Consider the following 10,756-nt stretch of genomic DNA (forward strand, 5'->3'; position numbering starts at 1 on the left):
ACAACAGCTATGATATCCCTTGCTCCACGTCCTCTTCGGAATCCGGCTTGAACCTCTGGAAGTTCTCTGTCAATATACTGCTGCAAAGGTTTCTGAATTATCTTCAGTAAGATCTTACTTGCGTGTGATATTAATGATATTGTTCTATAATTTCCACAGAAGGTGTATATATGGAAGGAAATTTTCTTTGTTGATTACCAGGGATGGGTGGGGAGGAGAAGGGAAGGAACACTGCAAAATTTTTTAATAAATAAATATATAATTTAAAAACAATAATAATGATAACTATAAATTATATTAAAAAAAACAATAATAATGATAACTACTATGATGGTTGCAGCAGTATATTGACAGAGAGCTTCCAGAAATGCAAGCTGGATTCAGAAGAGGACATGGGATAAGAGATATCATGGCTGATGTCAGGTGGATCTTGGCTAAAAGCAAAGAATACCAGAAAGATGCTTACTTGTGTTTTATTGATTGTGCAAAAGCATTTGATTGCATGGATTGTAACATGTAGATAACATTGAGAGGAATGGGAATTCCAGAACACTTGATTGTACTCATGAGGAACATGTGCATAGACCAGGAGGCTGTCATTTGAACAAAACAAGGGGGTACTGCATGGTTTAAAATCAAGAAGTGAGTGTGTCAACGTTGTATCCTTTCACCATACTTATTCAACTTGCATGCTGAGCAAATAATCCGAGAAGCTGTATTATATGAAGAATGTGGCATCAGGGTTGTAGGGAGACTCGTTAACAATCTGCAATATGCAGATGACACAACTTTGCTTGCTGAAAATGAGGAGGACTTGAAGCACTTACTGATGAAGATTAAAGACTACAGTCTGCAGTGTGGATTACACCTCAATATAAAGAAAACAAAAATCCTCACAACTGGTCTAATAAACAGCTTCACAGTGGATGGAGAAAAGATTGAATTTGTCAAGGATTTCATATTACTTTGTTCTACAATCAATGCCAGGAGCTCTGGTAGCATAGTGCCTAAGGCACCTGACTGCTAACCAGAAGGCTGGCGGTTCAAACCCACCAGCCACTCCTCAGAAGGAATATGGGGCAATCTACTTCCATAGTGATACTGCCTCAGAAACCCAAGGAGGGGTTACTATGAGTAGAAATTGACTCAATGGCAGTGAGTTTGGTTTGGTTTGACAATCAAACCAGTGGAAGCAGCAGTCAAGACATCAGATGACATATTGCATTGGGCAAATCTGCTGCAAAAGACGTCTTTCAAGTGATGAGGAGCAAAGATGTCTCCTTGAAGACTAAGGTGTACCTAACCCAAGCCATGGTATTTTCAATCACCTCTTATGCATTTGAGGGCTGGACAATGAATGAAGAAGACCAAAGAAGAATTGATGCTTTTGAGTCATGGAGTTGGAGAAGAATGCTAAGAGTACCATAGTCTGCTAAAAGGACTAACAAATCTGTCCTGGAGGAAGTGCAGCTGGAATGCTCCTAGGAAGCGAGAATGGCCAAACTTTGTCTCACCTACTTTGGTCATGTTATCAGATGGAACTATTCCCTGGAGAAAAATATCATGCTTGGTAAAATGGAGGGTCAATGAAGAAGGGGAAGACCCCTAACGAGATGGATAGACACAGTGGCTGCAACAATGGACTCGGGTATAGTAAGGATTGTGAGGATGGTACAGGACTAGGCAGTGTTTTGTTCTGCTGTGCACAGGGTCACTGTGAATCAGAGATGACTAGATGGCACCTAACAACAACAACAATGTTGATTTTTTTAATTTCATTTTTTTCTTCCATACTTAGTAGTTGACATCTTACTTTGAGGTGGAGCTTTTATTCTCCCCCATTTATTTATTTCTTGACATATTTATTTACAGAATTATAGACTCGCATTTCAGTTAGAGGGTTATAATCTATTACTACCATTATTCAGGGAACTCTGGTGGCATAGTGCCTAAGGCATTTGACTGCTAACCAGAAGGCTGGCGGTTCAAACCCATCGTCCTCTCCTCAGAAGGAAGGTTGGGCAATCTATTTCCATAGTGATACTGATTCAGAAACCCAAGGAGGGTTCGCTATGAGTCGGATCTGACTCGATGGCAGTGAGTTTGGTTTTTTGGTTTTGATATCATTATTCATTTTGATGCTCAAATTTCCTCAGCTTTCTTCAGTGGAAGCCCATACAAGCTAGCTCTTGTGACATTTGTATAGTGTTGTATTCATGACATGGTCCAGTAGAGAATCCCAGCACATATCCCCTAGAGTTTTAGACTAGAGTTATACCACCTTTAGCAAATAAATTACCTTTTGGAAAAATCAATATTTTGCTTGCTACTAGGCCCAGTACAGACTGAATGTCTATTCATGGGACAACCTAATACCATGCATCTTGAACTACTCATCATAAACTGAATGTTAAATGTTCATTAAGTCATAAAAGCAAAAATGTCTAGAGGTGTCCTATTATCAAGTGGAAGTGATATATATGGAAGGAATCTCATAAATATCCTAAAAGCAAAACAATTTGCATGAGCAAGAATTCATACTCCTAATATACCAACTCTTCCTCCAATACCTGTTCCCCCTCAAACCACACCTATTGCTTCCCCCTCAAACCACTGCCTATAGCCTCATTGAATGTTTTCAATGACTAAGAATGAAAAAAATAAAACCTTCTTTACAAATGGCTCTATACAATATACTGAGATCAGCCACAAGAAAACCGCTGCATCTTTATAACCTAACTGAGAAAATGTCATGAACACTTGTTGGGAAGGTAAATCCTCCCCACCAGCAGAACTTTGATATAAATAGTTATATTTTTCTCTGGAAAGAAGGACACCTAGAGGTATAGATCCATCCCATGCCATGATTAGAAAATATAGGGTTATCTGTATGTTCATAATTCTAGAAGGAAATTCTGGGAGGCTCAGTTAACCAAGAGGTTTGAGGGAGAAGAATATGAAGTCTCGTATTCCGGACTAGAGTTGAAGACACTTACATACCATGTGAATATGAATGCTCACCAGAAGTTTTCTTTGGAAAACACAAACACACACACAACTATCAAAAACCCAGTAGAGAAGTTGACTTGCTCTGTGAATGAAAGATAATCTTTTTCCTCATAACTCTGAGCTTGTTCAATGCACTTAAAATCAAAGTTGCCATGATGGCAGAGATCAGGGTATGAAAGGGCTCCCATCATCAAGACTTATCTGGCCCCTGTAACTGATGTGCTCAATCTTCTAATGGCAGAAACACAAACTGGGACAATGACACAGCATTTGCTAGTTCCATTTTCAATCAGTCATCTGTTGGTCAGTTGATTGCACAGGACCTTTTCTATTATAATGGGGACAGCAATTGTCTTCACTGGAATAAGCTTTCATTCTGGATATGGAGTCTTTTCCCCCTTCAGCATTATTACCCATGGAAAAACTGAATGCCCTATTTACCATGATGTTGTTATCCCACAACATGTTATAGTTCTTTTAAAAAGTATATATATATATATATATATATATATATATATATATATATGTAAACAAAACTCACTGCCATCTTGTCAGTTCTGACTCATAGCGACCCCTCCTTGGGTTTCCAAGGCGATATCTTATGGAAGTAGAGATTGCCCAACCTTCCTTCCAAGGAGTAGCTGGTGGGTTTGAAATGCCAGGCTTCTGCTTAGCAGCCAAATGCTTTAGGCACTATGCCACCAGAGCTTCTCATGTAGAGAGAGAGGGTGTGTGTGTGTATGTGTACAACTGAGTGATGCTCATGGGAATGAATGATTTTTCAATGTAATCCAACATCCAAAAGAAAGTTGCCTTATATAAAAGTATGTAAAAGGTGTATAATTGAAGATTTGATTATTGTGCTGTCTAGAAGACAGCTTTCAAGGTTGAAGTGCTCTCCCACAAATTGTGGTATAAACTCCCACCAATACAGAGTGCTACTCCTTTGCAAGCATAGTAACTGGTGTGACATAGCCTAGCAATTTTTCCCTAGTATTCATTCTCTCCTTCTTCATTTTAGAAATAGAAGCCCATGGTTTTCACTGAGCAGCTGCCTACTGTTAAAGATTTTATTTGCCAGCTTCCCTTGTAAAAAGTTGTGGCCATGTAATTAAGTGCTGGTCAACAGAATGTGAGCAGAAATAATGTGTACAAATCACATTTTGCATAAAGAAATGTGACCATGAGATATGCCACAAGTCCACCGGCTTAGCTACTCACCAACTGTAAACACACTAATTCCAATACATGCAATTCAATTTATATTCAATGTATTCTCTAAAAGGAATACCACCCAAAGTCTTATCCTTTTGCAGAGAATAGCTTAAAGTCCAGTATCTCTGGACAGTGTAAATTCCTTTGCTTGAGGTTTTTAATATTGCTTTTTGTGATTTATCAACCTATAGGTTAAGTGACAAGATCTCTGCCGAGAGGGGGGAAAAATTATATATATATAAACAAACTCAGCAAAGAATACCAGAAAGATGTCTACTTGTGTTTTATTGACTATGCAAAGCCATTTGATTGTGTGGATCATGACAAATTATAAATATAAAGAAAACAAAACCCTCACAACTGGACCAATGAGCAGCATCACAATAAATGGAGAGAAGATTGAGATTGTCAAAGAATTTATGTTGCTTGGTTCTACAATCGATGCCAATGGAAGCAGCAGTCAGGACATTAGATGATGTGTAGCATTGGGAAAGTCAACCGCGAATGAACTCTTTCAAGTGCTGAGGAGCAAAGATGTCTCCTTGAGGACTAAGGTGCACCTGACAGAAGCCATGATATTTCCAATTGCCTCGTATGCATGTGAGAGCTGAACAATGAATAAGGAAGACCGAAGAAGAGTTGATGCTTTTGAGTTGTGGTGCTGGCGAAGAATGCTGATAGTAGCATGGACTGCTAAAAGAACTAACAGATCTGTCCTGGAGGAAGTGCAGCCAAAATGCTCCTTGGAAGCGAGAATGGCCAGAGTTTGTCTCACCTATTTTGGTCATGTTGTCAGAAGGGACCATTCCTTGGAGAAGGACATCATGCTTGGTAGGATAGAGGGTCAACGAAAGAGGGAGAAGCTTTCAACGAGATGGATTGACACAGTGGCTGCAATGATGGGCTCAAGTACAGCAGGGATCATGGAGCTGGCGGGGGATCGGGCAGTGTTTCGTTCTGCTGTGCATGGGGTCGCTATGAGTTGGAAATGACTCGACAGCACCTAACAATAACAACAACAAAACCAAACTCACAGCCATCGAGTTGATTTTGACTCATTGCAACCCCTCTTTTCCAAGGTGGTATCTCTACAGAAGTAGATTGCCCAGTCTTCCTTCCAAGGAGTGGCTGGTGGGCTTGAACTGCCAGCCTTCTGGATAACAGTCAAATGCCTTAGACACCACGCCACCAGAGCTCCCATCTAGAACTATAAAAAAGAGGGGGTAAATACAATAAAACAACCATTCAGAAAAGAGGTAAATTAAAAACACACAGCAGTCATCAGTTTCTAGAACGTATAATCTCTCCTCCTCTCTCACCTTTTCCTTCTTGCACTCTCCCTGAGACTGTCTGGAAGGTTATATTGGCTGCAATCCTTTCTACAGACTAGCTTCTCTCATCCTTCATCCACTGTGCTAACCAGAACCATTATGGCTGCCCCCTAAATAGAGCCCTCAGTTCTTTAATTTATATCACCTTCCAACTTGACTACCCATAATTTACCAATCCACACTCTGTACTCTAATTCCAAATTCCAAGAAGAGAAAATATAATTGGCCCAGTCTGGCTCAAGTCTATACCTGATTCATTCTCCTCTGGCCAAGTTCTCTCAAAAGAAGATATGGTCTAGGAAAAGTTTTATGCCATATCAATTATAAAATGATCTTTGTCTAGCATCCTGATCTCAAGAATTACATACAAAAAAATGCACCCCCAAGCATTAATTTCTTTACAAGTTATGTTGTGCTTGTTTTGTTACTCTCTCTCTCTCTTCCCTTTTTTCTAGACCCTTGATGTCCTGATGTGTATGATATTGCCATCCAGTAACCTCTCAGGACCATGTTTGTCCTTCTAAAGGTTATTATATGCTGTATACCAAAAAAAAAAAAAAAAAAGAACACCCACTGCCATCAAGTTGATTCTGACACTTAGTGACCCCTATTGTGTTTCCCCGGCTATAAATCTTCTTTGTCTATCTTCCACGGAGCAACTGGTGGGTTCAAACCACCAACCTTCTGGTTAACAGCCAAATGCCTTAAGCACTACACCACCAGAGCTCTTTATATGCTGTGCAGCATTAGCATTCTCAAAAATCCATGTTTTACACTTATCCATTGGATCTCTCTATCTAAAGTCAAATGGGGGCAAGGGGAGAGACTGTGCACATGTGACTGAAAATAAACCTTAATCATGAATAGATTGCCGAGAATCAACCCAAATAGAAACATTCCTCTCACCAAACAGAAACTGAAAATTAAACACTGTATATAGGCTCTTGGCCAAAGGCAATTGTTGATCCCTCCAAGACCATATTCCTGTGCTTCACCCAATCTGAAAATCATTTTTCAGGGATAATCAGATTTTACAGCTCTTGGAGGTCATATGACAATTGTCATTTCCATGTAAAGTTAAGTATTTGAAAAGCATTGAATGAGAGTGTCAGTGAGCAAGTGGAAGAGCAATTTTGGGGCCTTAAAGAGGAAGGCACAGGGCCACCAGCCTTCCATCAGAGAAACAATATAAGGCTACAAAAGCCTAATGGGTAAGAAAATGGATTGCTAGGGAAAATGCTAAGCCCTCCTCCATCTCTCATGACCAATGGAAGATCATCACAGCCACAGCAACAGAAGGCAAATGCCCAAACTGCAACAATCTTGTTCTTGAGGAATATTATATAGATGAGTCAAAAATGGCCTCTGTGCATTTGCCCAGAGTTGTTTACTACTTCGTAACAAGCTAAGGACTGTTAAACCCAAAAGACCTTCAGCTCAAATCTCAAATTTATGCATATTTGATTATTTTAAAATTAGCTTAAATAAGCAGATTTTTAACCATTTGAATTCCATAACACTTAACTGTGCTCATGAGAAACCTGTACGTTGACCAGGAGGCAGTATTTAAACAGAAAAAGAGGATACTACACGATTTAAAATCAGATAGAAACAACCTAGGTGCCCATCAACAGAAGAATGGATAACCCAACTATGGTACATACACACAATAGAATACTATACAACATTAAAGAATAATGTAGAAACTACAAAATACCACATAACATGAATGAATTTGGAGGACATTATGCTGAGTGAAATAAGTTAATCACAGAAGGACAAATACAGTATTAGTTCATTATTGTAAAAAATCAAGGAATGTTTTATATATGGAAGGAAACTTTTACAGCAGGAGGAAACTTTGTTGGTTACCAGAGGTGGGAGGGGAGGGAAAGAAACACTGCAAAAATAAAAATTAAAAAAATAAAAAAAACTTCAAAATTGGAAAAGATGTGCCTCAGGGTTGTATCTTTTCACCATACTTATTCAATATGTATGATGAGCAAATAATCCAAGAAGATGCATCAAGATTGAAGAAAAATTTGTCAACAATATACAATATGCAGATGACACAACCTTGTTTGCTGAATTGAAGAAGACTTGAAGCACTTACTGATGAAGATCAAAGACTACACCTTTCAGTATGGATTACACTTCAACATAATAAAACATAATACAACTGGACCAATAAGCAATATAATAATAAATGGAGAAAAGATTGAAATTGTCAAGGATTTCATTTTACTTGGATCCATAATCAACACCCATGGAAGTAGCAGTCAAGAAATCAAACTACTTATTGCACTGGGCAAATCTGCTGCAAAAGACCTCTTAAAAGTGTTAAAGAGCAAGGATGTTACTTTGAAGACTAAGGTGTGCATGACAGAAGCCCTGGTATTTTCAATTGCCTCATATACTTGTGAAAGCTGGACAATGAATAAGGAAGGCTAAAAAAAAATTGATGTATTTGGATATGGTGTTGGTGAAGAATATTGAATATTCCATGGACTACCAGAACAAAGAACAAATATGTCTTGAAAGAAGAACATCCAGAAGGCTCTTTGGAAGCCAGAATGGCCAGACTTCGTTTCTCATATTTTGGTCATGTTATCAGAAGGAGCTAGTCACTGAGGAAGGATATCATGCTTGGTAAAGTAGAGGATCAACAAAAAAGGGGAAGACCTCAACAAGATGAATTGATACAGCAACTGCAATGGCAGACTCCAGTATAGCAGTAATTGTTAGGATGGGCCAAGACCAGGCATTGTTTCATTCTGTTGTACATAGGGTCATTATGAGTCAGAACCAACTCCAGAACACCTAACAACAACAGAGCCTGTCTGGTTTACATACCCTTGGAAACTGCACCCAACATCTGCTAGCCTACATTAAGATAAAACCATGTAGTTATAAGGATCCTGTTCTTCATAACTCTTGGACCCAGAGACTTCCCACCTTGCTGCAGAAGAACATCACCTGTGGACACTTAAATTTCTCATCACCAACTTTCTCCTCTTCCCTCTCTTTTTCCTCCCTCTTCCCCTTCTAGTGGTGTAGTAGCTAGGGCTTTTGGCTGCTATCCAGAAGATCAGTAGTTCAAACCCATTAGCCACTCCCTGGAAGGAAGAGAGGCAAGCTAGTGTAAATATTTACAGCCTTGGAAACCCAATGGGAGTCGCTATGAGTCAGAATCCACTCTATGACAGGGAGTTTTCCCCTTCCAGTGGCTCCCTGCACCATTTGCATCTGGAAGACGTCCTGTATGCTATCAATGGTAGCCCCAATAAATAAACATGCTATGCATCATTTGTCTCATGGTCATATCTCTTTCCTTGACAAGCCCCAAATTCCCTCAAACTCATTATAAAGAGACATATAGTGTTATGAACACTGAGCAAATATTTAAAAAAAAAAAAAAAAATGTTGCCGTAGGGTTGATTCCAATTCATGGTGACCTCATGTGACTTAGAGTAGAACTGTGCTCCTCCATAGTTTTCAATGGTTGATTTGTTAGAAATGAATCACCAGACCTGTCTTCCAAGGTGCCTCTGGTGCCAACCTTTCAATTAGCAGCCATGAAGCCCTTAATCATTTATGCCACCCAGGGATCTTAAGCAAATAATGAAGATATATTGTTTAGGATTATGCCCAACACATAGTGAACTGCTCAAAACACTTGTTATTGTTATATTTTCTGTGATCATTTTCCAATCATTGTTACTGCAAGTCCCATAAGGCCTTTCTCCTACACTAATGCTCTCATGTTAGCTTCCTCAGAGTCTCTTTGGACTGTCTTCCTAAATTACCTAATTAAAGTTTAATTCCAGAGTTCTCAACCAATAGGGCTCATTAGCATGTTCTAAATGTGGGTCTCCTGGGGTCTTCTATTTCTTTCCTCAGCTGATGATGCTCAGGTCTCCTCTGAATGGAACATTTAAAATATATGCCCTTCAGTTTAGTGTGAAAACAGCAAAGAAGTGCAGATCCAAGCTCAAAGGAGTCAAAACAGAGGAAATAGGACATTGAAGGGGAAATGCTTCCCAAGATTTTATTATTCAGCTTATTACCATAAATATTCTTTTTTTTATTTGAAGGTATTATCTCAAAGGATTGCTTACTGGTCAGAGTGTATTTTTAATTAATGTAGAAAGAGGAAGTGGAGATGGCAACTAAGCTGATACATAACATGATGAGTAATATTTTTCCACTAAAATCTCTTGAGAAATTTTGTGAAGACTTAGGTGAACAGTTAATGAAGGAAAGAAGCAAGTTCAATTTTTTTCCACATTTCATCCACATCTGACTTCTAAATTGTGACTCATCCTAGGGCTATCCCTGGGCAAAAGTCCATACCGTCTGCCCTAAAAGTCAAGTGTAAGTATATTCTCAGTTTATAGGTCCATCATCAGTGTTACTTTTTGTAATAGTGCAGCATGAAAATACATAACTGTAATTTTTTCTTTATTTTTAACTAAAAAGTAATATTTCTTGTTTAAAATAACCAAAAAATATGAGGCATGAAGCTATAAAAAGCTCCCAAATGTCCCCTACTTCCCTATCTAACACCAAAAAAGTTAACCATTGTTAACAGTTTGTTTCTACAAACCTTTGAGGATGGACATAAAAATATAATTTTATATTTATTATTAACACAAATGGAGTCATACAATACATTAGTGTTTAATAATTTCCTTTACTCATATAGCAGTACATTAAAAACATCTTTCCACGTCAGTTCACAGGAAATGTATCTACTGTAACAAGTGTGATACGCATCCCCAGGGATTAGCCCCTTTTGATAACATGTCCAGAGAAGTGGGACAACATCTTGCCATCCTCATGTCAAAGGAGGATTCTGGCTTTACTTCCTCCAAGACAGATTTGTTCATTCTTCTTCAGTTCACAGTATATTCAGTATTCCTCACCAACACCATACCTCGTATGCATCAGGTTAGGAAAGGATATGGGAAGCCTGAAAAGTGCCCAAGAAAAAATTCTGCTGCTTGGAAATTTAAGAAGGGAGTTCTTGTGACAGCCAGCTTCACACAATGGAAAATCAATTTGAGTCAAATTGACAGGAAAAAAGAACCAAATCAATTCAATAGGAAAACCATAGCCTCTCCTCACTGGTCATAAGCTTCTCTCCCTTCCTCACCACTGATTTATTTCCTTTGTACCTTAACAGGCAGCAAACATTTGCA

This window comes from Orycteropus afer, unplaced genomic scaffold (genome assembly GCF_000298275.1).
Source record: "Orycteropus afer afer isolate SDZICR_OR568_19922 unplaced genomic scaffold, OryAfe1.0 scaffold00490, whole genome shotgun sequence".
Taxonomy (NCBI): domain Eukaryota; kingdom Metazoa; phylum Chordata; class Mammalia; order Tubulidentata; family Orycteropodidae; genus Orycteropus; species Orycteropus afer.